Below are 21264 nucleotides of genomic sequence, written 5' to 3' on the forward strand. Positions count from 1 at the left end.
AGTGTGATTATTAGAGCACATGGTAATTCTATTTTAATTTTTTGAGGAACCTCCAGACTGTCTTCTACAGTGGTTGCACCAGTTTGCATTCCCACCAACAGTGCACAAGGGTACCTTTTTCTCTACATCCTCTCCAACACTTGCTGTTTGAAGTGTTTTCAATTTTAGCCATTCTGACAGATATGAGGTGATACTTCATTGTGGTTTAGATTTGCATTTCCCTGATGGTGAGTGATGTTGAGCAACTTTTCATGTGTCTGTTGGCCGTCTGTATATATTCTTTGGAGAAATGTCTGTTCATGTCTTCTGCCCATTTTTAAATTGGATTTTGGGGTCGGGGTGTTAAGTTGTATAAGTTCTTTATATATTTTGGATACTAAGCCTGTGTTGGATATGTCTTTTGCAAATATCTCATCCCATACAATAGGTTGTCTTTTAGTTTTGTCTTTTAGTTTTTCTAGTTTAGTCTATTGAGTTTTGTTGGTTGTTTTCTTTGCTGCACAGAAACTTTTTATTTTTATGCAGTTTATGTTTGCTTTTATTTCCCTTGCCTGAGGAGACATATCTAGAAACATGTTGCTACTGATGATGTCAGAGAAATTACTGCCTGTGATCTCTTCAAGGCTTTTAAAGGCTTCAGAACTCATATTTAGGTTTTTACCCATTTTGATATGATGTAAGGGAGTGGTCCAGTTTCATTCTTTTGCATGTAGCTGTCTAGTTTTCCCACACCATTTGTTGAAGAGATTGGCTTTATCCTATTGCATATTCTTACCTCCTTTGTTGAAGATTAATTGACCATTAAAATCATGGGTGTGTTTCTGGGCTTTCTATTCTGTTCTGTTGTCTATGTGTCTATTTTGTGCCAGTATTTTGTCCTGTGCTATTTCAATTATTACAGATTTGTAATATAATCTGAAGTCCAGAATTGTGATGCCTCCAGCATTTTCTTTTTCAAGATTGCTTTGGCTATTTGAGCTCTTTTGTGGTTCCATACAAATTTTAGGATTGTTTGTTCTAGTTCTGTGAAAAATGTTGTTGGTATTTTAATAGGGATTGCACTAAATCTATAAATTGCTTAGGGTAGTATGGACATTTTAACATCTGCTGTCCCAATCCGTGAGTGTGAAATGTCTTTCCTTTTGTTTGTGTTGTCTTCAATTTCTTTCAGTGTTTTATAGTTTTCAGAGTATAGGTCTTTCATCTCCTCAGTTAAGTTTACTCCTAGGTTTGTTTGTTTGTTTTGGTGTAATTGTAAATGGACTATTCTCTTAATTTCTCTTTCTGCTGCTTCATTATTAGTGTATAGAAATATAATAGATTTCTGTACATTGATTTTGTATCCTATGACATTACAGAATTCATTTATCAGTTCTAATAGTTTTTTGGTAGAGTCTTTGGGGTTTTCTATACATCCCATCATGTTATGTACAAATAGTAAGAGTTTTGCTTCCTCCTTACTGATTTGGATGCCTTTTATTTCTTTTTCTTGTCTGATTGCTATAGCTAGGACTGCAATACTTTGATGAATAAAAGTAATGAGAGTAGACATTCCTGTCTTGTTCCTGACCTTAGGGGTAAAGCTCTTAGTTTTTCACCATTGAGTGTGATATATGGTGTGGGTTTTTCATAGATGGCTTTTATTATGTTGGTATGTGCCCTCCAAACCCACTTTGTTTGAGGGGTTTTATTATGAATGGATGTTGTACTTTGTCAAATTCTATCATATGTTTTTTATCCTTTCTCTTATTGATGTGATGTATCATGTTGATTGATTTGCAAATATTGAACCACCCTTGCAACCCAGGAATAAATCACACTTGTTCATGATGAATGATTTTTTAAATGTATTGTTGGATTTGGTTTGCTAATATTTTGTTAAGGATTTTTGCCATCTATGTTCATCAGAGATATTAGTCTGTAATTCTCTTTTGTGTGGGTGTTGTCTTAATTTGGTTTTGGTAATCAGGGTAATGTTTGTCTCATAAAATGAATCTGGAAGTTTTTCTTCCACTTCTATTTTTTGGAAAAGTTTGAGAATAGATATTTACCTGTGAAGCCATCTGGCCCTGGCCTTTTGTTTGTTGGGAATCTTGTTATTACCAATTCAATTTCATTGCTGGTAATCAGGTTTTCTATTTCTTCCTTCTTTGGTTTTGGTAGGTTTTGTGTTTCTAAGATTTTATCCATTTCTTCTAGGTTGTTCAATTTTTTGGCATATAACTTTTCATAAGAATTTCATAATCCTTTGGATTTCTATGGTGTCAGCTGTTATTTCTCCTCTTTCATTTCTGATATGGCTTCAGTCCTTTTTCTTTTTTTCTTTCCTTTTTTTTTTTTTTTTGATGAGTCTAGCTAGAGATTTATAATTTTGTTGATCTTTTTGAAGAAACAGCTCCTGGTTTCACTGATATGTTGTATTATTCTTTTAGTTGGTATATCATTTATTTCTGTTCTAGTCTTTATTACTTTCTTCCTTCTGCTGTTTTGGGGTTTTGTTTGTTCTTGTTTTTCTAGCTCCTTTAGGTGTAAATTTAGGTTAAGATTTTTTTCTTGTTTCTTGAGGTAGGCCTGTGTTGCTATAAATTTCCCTCACAGAACAATCTCTATCCCATAGATTTAGGACCTTTACGTTTTCATTTTCATTTCTCTCCATGTAATTTTTCATTTCTCCTTTGATTTCTTAGTTGACCAATTCATTGTTTAGTAGCATGTGTTATTTAACCTCCATGTATTTTGTTCTTTCCAAATTTTATTTTCTTGTGGCTGATTTCTAGTTTCATAATGTTGTGGTCAGAAAGGATGCATGTATGACTTTGATCTTTTTTAATTCATTGAGACTTGTTTTGTGGCCTAATACATCATCTGTTCTGGAAAATGTTCTGTGTCCACTTGAAAAGAATGTGTATCCTGCTGTTTTAGGGTGGAATGTTCTGAATATATCTGTTAGATCCATTTAGTATGAAGTGTCATCCAAAGCCACTGCTTTCTTTTTGGCTTTATGTTTGGATGATCTGTCCATTGATATAAGTGGAGTGTTAAAGTCCCCCACTACTCTTGTATTACTAGTGATTATTTCCTTGATGTTTATTATTAACTCTTACGTATTTGTGAGCTCCCACTTTGGGTCAATAAATATTTACAATTGTTCTATCTTCTTTTTGGATTGTCCCCTTTATGATTATGTAGTGTCCTTCTTTGTCTCTTGTTACAGTCTGTTTTAAAGTCTATTTTGTCCAAAATAAGTATTGCTACCCCCCTTTCTTTTGACACCCACTTCCATGATGGATGCCTTTCTCTATCCCTTCACTTTCAATCTGCATATGTCTCTATGCCTGAAATCAGCTCTTATAGGCAGAATAGAGCCAGGTCTTATTTTTTTAATCCATTCTGTCATCCTGTGTCTTTTGATTGTAGCATTTAGTCCATTTATATTCAAAGTAATTATTGATAGCTATGTACTTTTTGCCATTTTATTGTTTTTTTGATGGTACTTGTAGCTCTTCTCTGTTCTTTTCTTTCCTTGCTCCCTCTCTCAAAATAAGTTGTCTTTCTTTAGTGGTACAGATTATTTTCTATTTTTTGCATATCTATTACTGGTTTTTGTATGTGGTTATCACGAGATTTGTATAATATCTTCTGCATATAGCAGTTTATATTAAGTTGGTGGTTATTTAAGTTTGAATCTATCCTTTAATCCTCTCCCTCCTCCCTATTTTTTACATGTGTGGTGTCATACTTTACAACCTTTTTTTAAATTTTGTGAGTCCCTTCAGGGATTTTACAGATATACTTATTTCTACTACTTTTTTCTTCCTACTTTTCTTACTCTTACATTGGTCTTTCCTTTCTACTCAAAGAATCCCCTTTAGTATTTTTTGTAGGGCTGCATTAGTGGTCATGAATGCCTTTAACTTTTGTGTATGAAACTCTTTATCTCGCCTATTCTTTTTCACTGCTTTTTGCCATTTTAATTACTATATGTCTTGGTGTGGGCCTCCTTAGGTTGATTTTTCTGGATGCTCTCTGTGCCTGGTGAATCTGGATATGTTCCCTTTCCCAGATTTGGGAAGTTTTAAGTTATTATTTATTCAAATTTTCTCTCCCTTTTCTCTCTTCTCCTTCTGGCATCCCTATAATGCACATGTTGTTATGCTTAATGGAGCCACTGAGTTCCCTAAATTTATTATCATTTTGCAGATTTTTTTTCCCTCTCATCTGCTCAGCTTGATTACTTCCCATTCCTATGTCCTCCAGGTCATTTATTCCTTCTTCTGCTTACTCTAGTCTACTATTAATTCCATCTAGTGTATTTTAATTAATTTATTTATTATTTATTTATTGTTTATTTATTATTTACTTATTATTCTTCACCTCTGATTGGTTCTTTTTTTTTTTTTTAATCTCTTTTAAGGATTTACGAATGTCCTCCACTCTTTCTATCTTTATAAGTATCTTTATGATCATTACTTTAAATTCTCTGTAAGGCATATTACTTAACTCTGCTTCACTCAGGTCTCTTGCTGTGATTTTGTCCTGTTCTTTCATTTGGGATATATTCCTCTGTCTCCTCATTTTTTCTAATTCTGTGTCTGTTTCTATTTGTTAGGAAAGTCAGCTATGTCTCTTGCTCTTGAAAGTAGTGGCCTTATGAAGAAGTCCTGTAGTGCCCTGCAGTATAGGGTCCCCTGTTTAGCAGAACCTGGCCCTGCAAGGGGTGTCTCCTCTGTGTGTTGCATGCACCCTGCTGTTGTGGCTGAGCCACCTTTTCCTTCAGTCCAGTTGTCTGCAATGGTTCTCTTTGCCTGTTTTGGGCAGGGTTTGGTCTCTATGATGTTAGTGAGCCAGTCTGGGACTGCCTTGGGCTTGAGTTGGGTCAGATCAGGCATTTTCCAGTGAGGCAATAGCACCAAATGGCAGGGCACTTTCTCTGTTTTTTGTTTGTTTGTTTGTTTGTTTGTTTTGTTTTTTGTTTTCACTTTCTCTGTTGTCCCCTGAGGAGCTTTCACTGGAGAGGGGAGGGCCTGCAATCAGTCTTCCCCAGTCCACTGCTGGTGCCACATTCTGGCTGGTATGTGTAGTGATCTCTCCTCTCCCCAGGGCAGGAATCACTTTGGAGTGGTGCTGGTTCTTGTTGGGGCTACTAGCACATTGCCAGGCTTGTGTCCCAGTTTAAATGGACTCCGGTGAAGAGTGTATGGGGGGGGGGGGCGGCATCTGCACAGCACATGGTGCAGGGTATGCAGTTTTAACAAGATTTATATGCTGTCCATCAAGACAGGGAATCCACTGCTGCTGCCACAGGACTGAGGCCCCCCAAAGCAGGCAGGTAGGAAGACATGGAGTTGGCAGAGTTTGCACCAATCTTCTGGGGTGGGAGTGAGGGTTCACAGTGCCAATAATGAAGCAAGCCTGGTACAGAGGACAGATCTCTGAAGGCTGGAAGGGTGGGGCCTGGTGTAAGCAAGTTAGGTAGTGAAATCTGCACTGCACTGGTTCTTGCAGTAGATGGATGTGTATTTATGCTGGAGGGCAGGGGAGGGAAATGGCACCCGCCAGCTCCTGTGTTCCTGAAGGGATCTCCCAGTGATCTCTGTCCCTCTAGGACATGCTCTGAGGTTAGTAAATCACTCTCTTCCCCATAGTTCCCAGGCACTTTTCAAGCTGCTACTTCCATGCTGTATTTCCGTGGGCTGTCATGCTATTTCTTTAAGGGCCGAGATTCAGCTTCCTTTCACTTTCCTGGCTCTCTCAGAGCTGAGTTCACAGATTTTTAAAATTCCAGACTTTAAGTACCACTGGCTGTCAGAACTCTCAAATTTGGCCCCTCTAGTTTTCAAAACCAAATGTTATGGGGAATCATCTTACTCGTGTGGCCTCCCTGGGTGATAGTCTGTTTCTCTCCCTTCTCTGTGCCCTCAAGCCCCTCCCTCCCCATGGACAGTCCCACAGGTCCATTTAGTTTCCCACCTGAGTCTCCACCCTTCCTACCCTCTTTGATGTGGCCTCTTCTCTACATTTAGTTATGGAGTTTGTTGTGTCATCCTTTGGGTTGTTTTCTGGGTTATTTATACTGGTTATCTAGTCATATCCATGAGACAAAGTAAGCTTAGGGGCCTCTTATTCTATCATCTTCCCAGGCAATTGCTTATTATTTTCTGGTTTTGGAGTAGTAGCCATCCTAATGGGTGGGAAGTGATATCTCATTGTGATTTTGATTTGTATTTCTCTGATGATTAGGGATACCAAAGCATCTTTTCATATACTTTCTGGCTGTTGCATGTCATCTTTGGGGAAATGTCTATTTAAGTCCTTTGCCCATTTTTTAATCAAGTTAGATGATTATTTTGTTGTTGAGTTCTAAGTTGTTAATATATTCTTGATATTATCACCTTACCAGATATATGATTTGCCAATGTTTTCTTTTTCCATACATTGCCTTCTCATTCTGTCTGTTATGAATACAAGTTTTAAATTTTGACATAGTCCCATTATATTTGCTTTTGTTGCCTATTCTTTTGGTATCCAAGAAATCCTTGCTGAATCCAATGTGATGAAGCTTTTTACCTGTTTTCTTCTCCAGGAGTATATTTAAAGCAAAATGGACAAGCTGGCAGTGGCAATAAATAAAACACACACACCATTTTAAAAGACATAGATAGCAGAAATCTTGGATAGCAATGGATTTGGGGTAAAGATGTTAGAGTGCTTTTGCTATCCCTTTCTGATAACGCTCCTTACTTCATATGGGACACCTACTTCTATAGGAAAAAATTCAATATTGATCCTGCTCAGAGTCTAGGCCAACCCTAATGTTCTGTGAAAATAGCTCTCTGTTGGAAAATAAATCTCAGGACATAATCCAGGCTTGGAGGTTGACTGTACTCTCAACCCGGGGACAGAACATTACACTACCTCTAAAGCCAATCTCAAAGATGATGCTATCTCATTTCCTAATAAATACTAACTTATGCAGATAATTTATTTTCTCTTAAAAATCATAATTATCTTAAAATGTTTCTACTCTTAATAAGCATAAAAAATTTGTTTAAGCCTTAAAGTATATAAACTTTAATAAAATGTGGTTATTAAAAATTCTACTTTTGGGATCCCTGGGTGGCGCAGCGGTTTGGCGCCTGCCTTTGGCCCAGGGCGCGATCCTGGAGACCCAGGATCGAATCCCACATCGGGCTCCCGGTGCATGGAGCCTGCTTCTCCCTCTGCCTGTGTCTCTGCCTCTCTCTCTCTCTGTAACTATCATAAATAAATAAAAATTAAAATAAAATAAAATAAAATAAAAAATAAAAATTCTACTTTTAGAAATAATATTCTTAAAATGGAAGTCAATATTAAAAAGCAGTTTGTTAGAACCAAGCAATAGGTATAATTTTATAGCATCATGTCATTTCTGATCTAGAAGGAAATTGTGAGCCCATGTAAGTCAGTGGTTTTGATCTTGTTGCACAGTAGAATCTGTGTAGAAAATGCTGGTGCCGGAAACCTACCCCCCTTCAGAGGTTCTGATTGAGTCGGTTTGAGAACCACTCAGCTTGTACAACCCTACATCTGTACTTGGAAATGAAGGCACAAGGCAGGTGACCTGTACCACCTTCCCTGAGCACTTTTTGTTCCAGTTCTCGCTGTTCTGTAAACATTCCCTGCACACACACCATGCTTTTGAATGTGTTACCCCCTGCCTGGAAGTTCCTTTTCTATTAGCAAACTGCTAGTTATGGGGTCCTTTATTTTTAAAGACCCAGGCAAATTTTTAACTCCCCTCTAAAGTCTTCCTTGACCACCTCGCACTGAGTTATTTTTCCTCCTTTCTCAATTCATTCCTTTCAATTGTCTTCTCAGTTCATCCTTCTCAATATAACCCTGCCACACTATATTCGTTCATGTCTCTCTCTCTCTCTCCCGTTGGATTGCGTGCTATTTGAGAACCAAGACACTGCCTTATTTACGTTGTAGTAGGCTCTCAAAGTTTTGTACAGAACATTTCTTCCTTAACACATTGTGTTGGTGCCTAGAGAGAGAATGCAAAGAGGCTTAAGACATGCTCCTGTTTCCAAGGAGTTTAAAGACTAGAGGGTGACACAGGCCCTTGTCCACTGTCAATGGGATTAACACACCTAGAAGTCTCTCAGATCTATGATGGTGCCAAAGGACAATTTTCCTGTGGTGCAATGGAAAACGGATTTATTCTAGTAACAAACAAAAATCTAGTTATGCAAATTCAACTTTTTCGAGAACTGTAAGGCAGAAGAGGCAAATGTAATGAGAGTCTTCCCAACAATAACAACTTGAGGAACTTTTAGTACCACCTTGGGATGGTAGGGTCAAAGAAAACTTATCCAATTGAACCAGACTTTGCTTAAGCAAAGTTTACAAATCATGTAGCATGTTTTCCCCCAGAAGTGGTGATGGATTTGCTTAGAATTTCCTGTATTCTTCTGGTAAGAGATTTGACCTCTTGAGATCAAATATCAACAATAAGAAGTAATTGGATATATTCACTTCTTATTGCTGCTCTGACAAATCACCACAAACTTCATAGCATAAAACAACACAGATGTATTATCTTATAGTTCTGGAGGCCAGAAGTCCAAAATGGGCCTTCCTGGGCTAAGATCGTGGTGCCAGCAGAGCTACATTCTTTCTGGAGGCTCTAGTGAAGAATCTGTTTTCTTGCCTTTTCCAGATCCTAAAAGCCACCTGCCTCCCCTGGTTCATGACCCCTTCCAACAATTTCATCACTCCAATGTATGCTGCTTTTTTTTTTTTTTTTAAGATTTTTATTTATTCATTTGAGAGAGAGAAAGAGCATGAGCATGCATGCGCACGCCTGCAAGAGAGAGAGAGAGAGAACACATGTGGGGGAAGGGGCAGAGGGAGAAGGAGAAGCTGGGAGCCAGATGCAGGGCTCCATCCCAGAACCTGGGATTCATGACCTGAATGGAAGGCAGATGCTCAACCAATTGAGCCATCCAGGCGCCCCTCCAACCTCTGCTTCTGATGTCACACCTTCTTCTCTGACTTGTCTGCCTCCCTGTTTTATTTATAAGGATCCTTGTGATTACATTGAGCTGACTCAGATAATCCAGAATAAGAGATAATTCCACATCAAGATCCTAATTTGATTATATTTACAAAGTTCCTTTGCCACTTAAGATAACATATTCACAAATTACAGAGAGTAGGGCATGGATACTTTTGGGGAACCATTTTTCTGCCTACCATACTGTGACTAGAAGGACAGTATATAACTATAGATACTTTGCTTGTGAAAATGAACATATGAATGTGTCCTGAGGGGATCCCTGGGTGGCGCAGCTGTTTAGCGCCTGCCTTTGGCCCAGGGCGCGATCCTGGAGTCCCGGGATTGAATCCCACGTCGGGCTCCCGGTGCATGGAGCCTGCTTCTCCCTCTGCCTGTGTCTCTGCCTCTCTCTCTCTCTCTCTCTCTCTGTGACTATCATAAATAAATAAAAATTTTTAAAAAATGAATGTGTCCTGATTTATAAAAATACCCTTCTATAATCCAGTGGTTTGCACTTTATTTGAATCAGAGCATTTAGGATATTGGTACAAAGAGAAGAGGTTTATCTCTTGGACCTCCCCCAGTCACCTGTTATTAAGTTGACCCATCTATTTATTCATCTACCATCCATCTACCCATTTAGCCATTGTTCCATGCATTCTTTATCCATTTATGTTCTTAATTCCTGTATCAATCAAAATAAGTTAGGCTTTGCTACAATAACAACTCCAAAATCTCAATGGCTTACCACAACAAACAACAAAAAAAAATGTCACTTACAAATGTCCATTATGTGTCAGCAAAGGGATTCTCTTCACCTTAGGTCCTCAGAGATCCAGGTTGGTAAAAGTTTTAATCCTGGCATGTGCTTCCATTATCCTGGCCTATGTTGGGAGGGAATATATCAACTGATTCTTAATTTCTGCCTGGGAGTAACATGTGTCATGTCTACATGTGTCATTAAACAAAGCAAGTCATATGGCTATATGGTACCCCAAGGGGCATGGGGAAGTAAACCTATCATGTGCCCAGGAAAAGAAAAACTGGAAATATTTATTGAATGTCACTAATGACTGCCACAGCTCCCCCACACTTATATATTCACATGTCATCTTTCTCTTCACCATAGTTAAGTCTGCCTTAACTGAAAGTAGTGAAGTAAAATTTAAAAAAATAGACTATGATCAGAATTTCCATGTTCTTACCCTAATTTTTAATTAGCTTATAATCTTGTTAATTTTTCTGGACTTGATTTCCCTTATCCATGAATGAGGATAATAGTATTGCCCTGCCATTCTTTTTTTCTTTTTTTTTTCCTTGAGGTATTATTACACTGTTGCTCTAGCCTTCTCACCTAATTCTGAGAAACAAATGATATGATTGAGACAAAAATCATATATTTCAATTCTCTATTTATAAAAACATAGAAGGAAATTCAAGATATACTCCTCAATGAGACCTTTGTGACTTCCAGTATGTTATTATTATGGCTAAGTATCAGGGCTTACCCACTCAAAATAATTTATTTCATTTTTTAAATTTATGCTGTTCTAAAAATCCATTCATTCCACATGTATTTTTTGAAAGCTGAGAATTATATGGTCTCCACTAACTGCTATGGTATGGGAGGGGATTTTTCTGCACCATATTTAGCTGTAGATACTTTCTTCATGTGAAACTGACCATGGAGAAAATCAGGTTACTAAAACTAAATAGCAAGAAAAATTAAGAAGCAAGAAAGAATAGAGAAGAAATTTTTATGAGAAGAAAAGTTCGGATGAAGCAAAACAAAAGGAAACATTTAAATCAGAGTTACAAAATGCTGCAGTCACAGCAATATTACATCTATGCACAGTTGCCATGTTTTAGACTTGTACTTCCATACACTGGAAAACTTTACACTTCATAATTTTTATGCTGGAAAGTTAGATTTCATACGCAGGAAATGACTAAGTACAAAATACTCTAGGTTTAAAATGACTCACATACTCTTAAGATTAACAACCTAACACTGTATTATGATTTGTATATTTGCACTTCAAAATTCTCAAAGGATTTAGCAGTCTGAGACCAAAGATTGAATTTTTCCAAATCACACAGAAGCTTTTAAATCCAAGTTTTGTCTAATTAAAGGATAAATGTGGTGAATTCCATGACTTTCCAACACAATCGTATTGCGCCAACTCTAGAAGGATTAGTGCAAGACTAACACAGGTGTTTCCAAGTTCAATAACGTAAGGGTGGGCCTTATGTGAGTCGATAACTCTTCTCTAGGCCCTAAAGTTATGATTTAGTTTTACTGTGAGCTGTTCATTAACTTGTATGAGAAGTGTCAACTTAACAACAAAAAGTGTTAATTCCATGTGGATTATCAGCAGTGTAATTTCCCTAGCATAATCAAGACTTTACTGAAACAATTTAGATGCCATTCTATACCTTATTCTATGTGATGCTCCAGACCTATGTATTTTGCCTCTAAATCTCTCCTAATATCCCCTCATTGAGCCAGAACCTATCTGGAGGCACCCTGCTATGCTTGGGAAAGGGACCAATTAATTTGAAAAGTAGGCAAGATGTGTCTTCGGGGTCCCATGAGCTCTTGTTCAACATCCTCCTCTTTGATAACTTCCATGGTACAAAGTTCTATCCTGCATCCTCTTATTTACAATGAAATTTATTATTAGTCTTTTAAGTAACCAAAGCCAATAAGAGTCCAAGTAAAGGAATATAAAACAAAGTACACACCCTGTCCATACCAGAATTTCTCTGAGACATAAAAAAATGTATAGAAATTATGCTTTCTGATCCAATAGTACCTAAATGAGTAACAACTTATTAGGAACCATAGGTGTTAGAAATACATCGAGGGTTACTGACAAGTTCCATTGGGAAGTTATACCTGGGCAGAGTTTTCTAGCACTCCCTCCATCCTACCACAAAAAATATACATACACTCCTTTACTTCTGATTGATTCAAAGGAATCTTTTGTGGACCTATGATGGTCTCAATTAGAGATAGGGAGTTATTCACATATCAGTTAAGCCCTTTAGACCTCTTTGATCTACATATAAAAAAGCCACCATTCCTCCACTTCCCCAATTGCTCAAAGCTACCATGCTCCATCTTCACCCTATCCCAGCCACATTCTGATTTCAAACTCAAACTCAGGCCCTTGAATTCTGCATCTTGCCCTCTGGTCCTGGTGCTTGCCCTTGATCCCCCCAAGTACAAAGAGCTACATGTCCTGATACTCTCTGCCAGGCTTCCTTCTCTACCTCTTGGTACCTCTGGTCTCTGTGACTCCAATCCCTCCTCCTTTTCTCCCTCTTCCCTCTTTGGTGCCAACAACTTCTCTCTATCCTCTAGAAATCCAGGCCCTCCCTCATTTTATCTTCTTCCTCTTCTTCCTCCTATCTCAGTCATTTCTCTGTTCTGTCATGCTCACCAGTGCAATTGACCCACACATAGGGAGCCTTTCCTCCCAAGGCATTTGGATTTTAAAAGGTATCTAAGCTTGAATATTTAACTGAAGGGTTGAGTTACTTTGATGGGTAATTTCAGAAATCAGCCATAGGTGGGCCCCACTCATCTAGAAAAAAAAAAAAATTGTAAGGGTTATAGAAATAACATTTCATACCCGTGTTTTAAAGACTGGTTGGATTCACTTTATGAAAAGTGAATTTTTATTTATTTTATTTTATTTTATTTTTTTCAAATGTTACTCTTTTATTGGTCCTCTGAAATAGATAATACATAAGTGGCTTCTTTATTGAGTCTTGCTCACTTGTGATTACTTAGTTTAATTCTAAATTCTTTGAGTTATTTCTCCTGCACCAGGCAGGGGGCAGAGCAGCTCCCCCAAGTGCTAACACCTGAAAATCAGCACAACAGGCCCCTCCCCCAGAAGACCAGCTAGACGGAAAAGTGAATTTTTAAATGTTTTATATAACCTTTGAAATTTAAGTTGTGGAAAAAAGACATGGCTGAATTACTCGCACCCAAAGTAGACTGATTCTACACATGTTGGGTATCTGATTTAAAAAAAAAAAAAAATCAGGGCAGCCCCAGTGGCGCAGGGTTTGGCGCCGCCTTCAGCCCAGGATCAAGTCCCACGTCGGGCTCCCTGCATGGAGCCTGCTTCTCCCTCTGCCTGCGTCTCTGCCTCCCTCTCTCTGTCTCCGTGTCTCTCATGAATAAATAAATAAATAAATCTTAAAAAAAAAATCAAGTGCAAACAAACTTCTACATACCTGATTAGAGAGATACATTGAATGGATTAATCAAGCAGCTGAGAAATCCTCTTTTGATTAAAAATCAGCAGTTGGCAAGGTAGTCCTTCCACAACCATAAGCGTCCTTTCTGTTCCTGGCCCAGAATGGGAGTGATTAAAAATCCTTGATCTGGCCAAGAGTTGACTACAGCTTTTCTTCACAATGAGCCAAGAGTTTACAAGAAGCAGTAGGGTGCAAGAAAGGAGCACACGTTTTTGGAGTCAGGTTTAAATTCCTACCTCAGTTTCCTCCACTGCTGTGTGACTTTTAGAAAGTGAGCCTCAGTTTCCTTATATACAACACAGTATTCACAGGGCTACTGAGAAGATCAAATGACATGACCTGTGCTCTTGACATGCAGCAGACACTCAAAAATGCCCTCTTTGTCCAGGCATAGGCACTAGGTGACTTCTTTCATGTGTCCTTGGTCAGCTTCCTCCCTATTCCCTATAGTGGCTCTTCCAGACTTAAATCCTCTTCTCAAGCCACATCCTTAGTGCCTCCATTCTCTCTCCAAACACACTGGGCCTATGGAAACCCCCTTACCCTCCGGTGAAAATCCTTACTTGTTCCCACCTTTGCCCTTTGCCTCTGGTCTCTAAAGATTTCTCCCTTCTGCTCAAAGCCAATCCTCTCACCTGCACTCTTTGTCTGATCACCTATCAACTCAAATAGCTATTCGGTTACTGATTCCTTCTCTATCCTATGTCTTCAAACCTTCCCTATATGCTGCCTTTGCCCCATCTGCTTTATGTTAAAGTTCATTTTTAAAATTGCTGAACACCTACCCTGTCCCAGACACTATACCATATGTTAGGGCTACAGTGGGAAACTTGGGCCTTCTAGAAATTTCCCTAACCACAGCTTCTTCATCTGTACATTGAATACCACTATCATATCCTACCTGTGTTGTGGAGGGTAATGACATGTTAAGTTAGAAATCCATAGGGAGTACAAAACACTGCCTGACACACATAAGTCCTTATTCAGTGCTAGAATGCAGTGAGAGATACAGCTATGCAAACAAGAAGTCTGGAGACAGAGTAAAGAGTTGTGGGCAGTGTGAAGTCCCATGGGATGACTTCTCCATACAGCAAGAGGCAAAAATATGAGGAGAGAAGAAAAGTTTTAAATGGTTTTTGGGAAGCATAGGAAAGCAAGCTGAGTAGGAAAACACGGATTTGGGGGAATAGTGCTAAAGGCCCTACTGGAGCCCTTGAATGTATAATGGCACCAATCTGGGCAGGGCCGTTTTCTCCATAAAGACCAGCTACCAAGTAGCCCCCTCAGGCCTGACCATCTCCTCTTCCCTGCAACTTACACACTGCCCTGGGTGCATCTTGTCCATTTGTGTGTTGGCAATAAAATAGATTAGCATGTTGAAATTTAGTATTTCAAAGAAAAGGGTAAATTTAATCGAGAAAGACAATTTAACAAGAACAAAAAATGGAAAAAACAGTTTTAGAACGGGTTCAAAAAATGAGTTTAACACTAACTCATGCCTATAAAATAAACAAGTACTCTCTGCTCTGCCAAATAAGGTAGTGTAGACACCTGAACGCTCCCCGCTTGCAATGACGTAGCAATACACAGGGGTAGAGAATCGGGGCCACTTCAGCCAGGGGAGGAGGCAGGGCTGTGAGTCTGCCTGGGGCGTGGTAAAGACCATCCATCCTTTCAGGTTTAGGGCGAAGGAGAAACACAGAAGGAAAGAGTTGAGGGTTTTAAACTCAAACACGGATATTTGAGGACTTCTGGAGCTCTGACCCAGTCACTGCTCAAAGTAAATAAATCAGGGCTGCTTTGCTAGAGGGTCTGCTTCCCAAATGGGAAAACAAGAGATTCACTCCCTTAGTAGTGATTGGAAGAATCTTGAGAGCCTTGCTGACACCATTCACTTTTCCTGTCCATTAGGATCACTGAGGTAGTGTGGGTTGCCCTGAAGCAGAGGGTAGAGTCTGTGGGCAAGAATGTCCAAGGATTTACTAGCAGTATTCCCAAATCCATCTCTTGTCATACTGCTTTTTGAGCTTTGGTCCAGTAAATCCAACTTCCCTCTAGGTATCTCCTCCCAAATGCTCCACAGACAACTCAACCTTGCCACTTCTTCTTTTTTTTTTTTTTTAATATTTTATTTATTTATTCATGAAAGACACACAGAGAAAGAGAGAGGCAGAGACACAGGCAGAGGGAGAAGCAGGCTCCACGCAGGGAGCCTGATGTGGGACTCGATCCAGGGACTCCAGGATCACACCCTGAGTGGAAGGCAGGCGCTAAATCGCCGAGCCACCCAGGGATCCCAACCTTGCCACTTCTAAACCAGAAACTGTGAGCATTCATCTTCTCCACCAGGAATTCCTCTTGGGAAGTGCAACCAAGTAAAACCAAATCAGGGGCTCCTCCTCTTCTTTATTCCCCCAATCCAACCAGTAATAAAGCCACATAGATGCCGCCTCTTAAACATCTGTCTCCTGTAGACAAATCCTTCCTAGCATCCCAGTTCCCAGGGTGTAGATAAGGTCTGGGGGCTCCCGAGCTGAAATAAAGTACACCAGGTAGAGAAGCCAGGAAACATGCCAAGACCAGCTCTTAATCAGGGCACCTAGGAGGCATTGGCTGGGAAAGATAGAACTGAGTTTTTTTAGTTTATTCTAAACTGAAATCTATTCCAGAGAGGCAATTTTCTCAAGCATGGAAAACAAAAATCATGATTTAAGTAGCTATAACCTGGAAGGCATTTCAACACAAGCTGACCAAGTTCCTTTAAAAGTTGGCCCAATTTGTAAATCTTACTGAATTTAAAATCTTTTATATATAACTATTTTAATGACTGGTTAATTACTAAAATATGATCACATGCATTACTGCGATTCAGTTACATGCCCACTGAGCAACTTCACTGACAGACTTAGTGGGGAGAGCTCAGACAGCCCATCTACCTGGAGGGAGGTCATCTAAGTTCTAGACAAAGAATAAAAGGGAAATGGCATTTTCAAGGCTAGCATTTTACATTTAACCCATGAAATTATGGCAGCATCCCAAATACTAGTAAGAATGTGGCTAAAACTAGTCTAATAGTTAGGATTGTATAAAAATATACATTTTAAAACCTAAGAAGCTAAGAACACAAGCAGATCATGATATTGCATTGTGGGAAAAGGATAAGGGCATTATTTCAAAACTTGTGTCCTTATATTTCCATTATAATTCTTTTAACTTCAAGAAATGTTTGATCTAACTTGTAATCAAACACCAATTTCACTCTATTCTATAGATCTACTGTAGGGCCCTCATATTGTCTCAAGTACCACTGTTAAAGTGTCCCTGACCCCTCTGTTAATTTGTTAACACTCCTAGAAATTTTACACTGTTGTGAACATTACGCTTTGTGAACAATAACCCCTTCTATGTGCCTACCTTTAAGAAGGCATCCTGAAGCAATAAAAGGAGCTAAAACCAGCTAGGAGAGAGAAGGGTTGCCCACTAACTGACCAGGTAGTCTTAAATGAATCACCTCACCTTCCTGGACCTTTATCTTCCCAGGCATAAAATGAGTTGTTTACTGGAGTCACTAAGGTCCCTGACAAATGGAAGATTCCATGATGCTGAGGTTGGGGCTGAGAGGAAGGGGCTCAGGAGGCCTCCTGGGGTGGGGGCATGTGAAATGCAGCTTATCTGGAATTAGGAGCTGTGGTCAGATAGGGCCACTAATGAAGAAACAGGTGCCCAAAGGAGAGGCATCCGGAGGGAGCCGAGGGCCTCAGGAAGATGAAGAAGGATGGGCCTTTCCCGCCGCCCCCCCCCACCCAGCTGAGTAATGGAGGGGGCCCAATTCCTTAACTTTATGCAAGAGGTTTTGCTGTTTGGCAAAATGGTAATTTACTTATTAAAAAATGGATATTTTTATGGTGAAATATTCAAGTCTGAACCATGAAATTGAATTATTGAGAATATATTGCCCTCATGTATTCCCCAATTGTCTCATTGGAAGAGACTCTCAAATGCAAGGATGATCTTTCCTTATCTTTCTCTTCTGACTCATCCCATGCCTTGCACAAATACCAGGCATATAAAAGATGCTCAATAAACACCCAGACATAATGAGTAATCTGCAATATTTCCATTCATCTTCAAAGAAGGTAAAAACTCTTTAATTCACACTCTGACAAATATCACTTCTCTGGAATAGAAAGGTGGCCCTTCTTTTATAAATGAGGAAATAAAGACACACAGAGAAGAGTAATGGCTTTCAGAGCACTTAGGTACTGAAAGAACAGAAAACTTTCCTCGTCCCTGGAGTACAATCCTTAACCATCCTCTTTACTTCTTCCTGAAGAATTGTGGGCATACAACCAAATTTGATGAACTTGCTCTAGCATAAGATTTTATTTCCTTCTAATGGCTAATCTCACACACCACCTCTATAAAATTACTGAATTTTCATTTCTGGAGGAAATGGCACTGGGTATGCTCAGCATAAACTTTAATAATGCCGAAGGCTTTATTTGGATCAAATATCCCAGGTGAGGAAGACCAATGTATGGGCATTTAAATTGCCTCTCAAGTACTATTTCTGAGATCAAAACCACTTCAACTTTCTAAAGCACGAGAAAAGGAGAAAAAGAAATTCTTAAACATAAAATTCCTAAACCAAGGGGAGAAACCTCACAGGCCTTTGCAGATTCCTTATTTGACAACTTAAAACCAGAAGGAGTTTTTTTTGTAGCTGTTTAGTACACAGCTGAGGAATCTTATGTGAAGAAAGAATATTTGCATTCTGTTGGCACCCACCACACACCTTCCTGAGGGGTCACACCATAGGGTTTGCCATATGCACCCAGTTCTACCACCTACAGTTCTACAGTTCTCCACTGTAATCTTTTATTATGAATCTACATCTCAAACTCAACATTTGCAGTTAGTAGCCTGGTCACGTGAAAATCCGGGGTAAGGGACAATCTGACACTGGTGGGCAAAATAAAGGAATTTAATTAGAAATAAGGGACTGCAACTTAACCCCAAGAGGACAACTCACTCTCTTTTTAAATCATCTCCTTCTCATGAGGCCAGATTGTCCACAATTTCCTCATTATGCCAAATGTCTCATGCCCAAAGTAACCTAATACAATTCCCAGATCTGCTGCTAAGAGTTCCTAGGTCCTGCTTTTTCTGGGCAGCTAGAAGCAAACACAGAAAAGCATGGAAATGGCCAAGGGGTGCCACCAGAAATAAATTCACATTTTTGTGTTCATAAATATTACATTCTAAAGATGGTCCAAGAGAGGCCTCCACTGGTAAGGAAGACTGTGGGAAGAAGGTTAGGAACATTCAGAAGTCTGTGGACATCTTTCTCCTCATGCAAATATTCTATCATCACAAATTCCTGGAGAGACCTATCCAGCATGATCCATGGAGTGTGGATCCCTGGGTTCACAGCCCAGGGAAGAACTTCCTGTGACACACAGTCTGTCCCTCTCAGGGGCTTCCACATCCACTCCCTCTCATTGGAGCTTCCAAAAAAAGTCCACAATGTCAGCATTGAGAAAATGACTGGTGACAGGAATTGGAAGTGTTGTTTGAACAGTGGGACTGAAATAATGACATTTTGCTAAAACTTTCCCACCCACTTGCTGACCTGTAAGATGATAAGGGTTTTTTGTTTTGTTTTGTTTTGTTTTTTAGCTTCATAGAAAGAAACAGAAGCAAGAGATGAAGTGCTAGGTACGGAGGTGATACTCAACAAATGTTCATCAACATAGCTCCATCGACTGGAAACCTTGTGTCTGGGTCTATCGATAAAACAGTCCCAGGGGCTTCTTAAGGAACCAAAAGAGCCCCTAGAGGGAGGGGGAGGGGGAGGAGAGGACCCAGACCAGTGACACACAGGCGACAGCCTGGGGAGTCTCTCAGCTTTAAGTTGGCCTAGGAAATGAAGGGCCAATCAAGTCACGGCCAGGCAGGCAACTATTTATAATCACTCCGTGTTCTAATGCGTCATGTCTCTACTCTGCCTGCCTTGCTGGCAAGGGAGGAAACTCTTCTTAATAAATCTAGTTTTTGACTTTTAATTTCCTGAATTCTCCATGAACTTATTTCATCCAAGTTCAGCTTCTCTGACAATTTAGTCACTTCTTTGGGCTCTATTGTCTGCCACTGACTCTCTCAGGTCACAACGCAGAGAGAAAGTTCCCAGAGGAACAGATTTGTTCTGTGATTGACAGAACAAAGAAAAAACATATATACATACATTTCAAATGGTCAGGGGGCGACATCTGTTTGGTTTCTAGGAAACATTTGTCTTACAGCACAACTGAAATGCAGCCGGTAGGATTTATAGGCTCTGCAGCTGACCCCTGTTGTAGGAGACCCTTGGCAAGTCTGGGCCCAAGAAACCTAGCTGTCCCCTCTCCTCATCTGCAAGACACCACCCTCCTCCCCATTTCATGCCCAAAACCAAATGTACACTCAGAAAATTCATACTAGGTTCTCACAATAGATTGCAGCATCCTAGAAAAAAAAAGTCACATTTATTAATTCTGTAAATAATACTTTTCTTGACTAAGCACGAGCGTAATCTCATTGGTCATCATGATCTGTCCTTGGTGTTTGTCTCAGCAGCCAGCCAGCCGCAGCAGGTGTCCATCGGGAGTTGGGATGCTACCTGTGGGCTCCTGTCACTGCCAGAAAATCACCTGCGCCCTGACTTGGCAAGATTCCTGAATTCAGGTTCCTGGAAATCAGACAGTATCTAAGGAGTCTTTCTTACTGTGGGGCCAGTAAAGAGCTCCACTACCGCAGGCGCAGGCGCAGGCGCACCCACGGACCCACAGACGCTTAAACCAAGAGCCTTTCTTATTTAAAACGATGGCAATTGAGAAGCCGCTCCTAACCCTGGGAAACCACCTGGGTGGGATGTGAGGGTGACTGGGTGGCGGCACTGGGGGGGCACCGACGCGATGAGCACTGGGTGTTATTCTGTATGTCGGCAAATTGAACACCGGTAAAAATTATTTTATTAAGAACAGGAAGAGGAAGAGGACAGTCCCAAGACAGGTGGGGTGGCGGGGTCCTCCCCGCGCCGGCCGCGCCCCAGCAGGCAGGTCGCGGTCCCCCTCCCCGCGCCGCCGCTGCGGGGCTCCTCACCCGAGCCGTGAGCTCCGCCGCGACCGCGACCGCGACCGAGGGGAGCCCGAGGAGCCGCCTGAGCTCGGGGGCGGCGCGCGCTGCGGGCGGGAGAGCCCAACGCCCAGCGCTCCCGGGGCCGCGGGGCCGGGCGGGCGCCGGGGACCTGGGCCCGGGGAGCCCGACGGCCGCCGCCAGGCGCCGCCTCCGGGGGCTTCTCAGGCCTCGAAGACCCTGGGGAACCTCAGCTCAGGGATCGTCCGGAACAGGAGGGTAAACGGAGGGGTCGGGACGCGAGCGACCGGGCAGCGGCAGAAGGGAGGTCCTGCTTTTGCGGCCTTGGCGACCGCGGCTCTGCGGACCAGATGTCCCTCGGACGTGCCGCGCCTGCGCCGCGAAGGGCCAGGGCTGCGAGGCGAGGAAAGCCCTCGGGAGCCAGGGACGGCTGGAGCCGGTCCACGGGACCCTCGGCGCTGCCCGCGGAGCTGGTGCCGGCGGAGCGACGACTCCGGCCGCGGAGGGAGCGCCGGCGTCCAGGTGGCTTCGGCGGCGGCCGGGGCGGTGGCGGAGAGGCCGCGGGGATGGCCCGCACGGATTCGTAAGGACGGGAGCCACTTCGGAGGCGGCGGGAGCTGTGACGGTCTTGGCCATTACAACCACCAATCCTCCGATTTGGGGCCACGAACGGAGGAAGCTCCGGCCCCTGTGGTGCTGGAGGCCAAGACTCTGCCAAACCACGAGACCAAGGTGGCTGTGGCGGTTCCAGCAGCAGCAGCAGCAGCCACGGCGGTGGCAGAAGGTCTTCAATGCTGCCGGGAAACAAAGCTCAG

The 21264-nt window shown here is 41.3% G+C and overlaps 1 long non-coding RNA gene across 1 annotated transcript in view; it reads right to left on the bottom strand.

Moving 5' to 3' along the window:
- The window catches only part of LOC119870077, a 28111-nt gene extending 11235 nt beyond the window's left edge, over positions 1-16876 (bottom strand). The window contains exons 1-2 of the long non-coding RNA XR_005355139.1: positions 16832-16876; positions 9821-9924 (exon numbers count right to left, since the gene is read on the bottom strand). This is a non-coding gene — a long non-coding RNA (uncharacterized LOC119870077). The remainder of the gene's footprint in view (positions 1-9820; positions 9925-16831) is intronic.
- Positions 16877-21264: the final 4388 nt, after the last annotated feature.

This window comes from Canis lupus, chromosome 2 (genome assembly GCF_011100685.1).
Source record: "Canis lupus familiaris isolate Mischka breed German Shepherd chromosome 2, alternate assembly UU_Cfam_GSD_1.0, whole genome shotgun sequence".
Classification (NCBI taxonomy): Eukaryota; Metazoa; Chordata; class Mammalia; order Carnivora; family Canidae; genus Canis; species Canis lupus.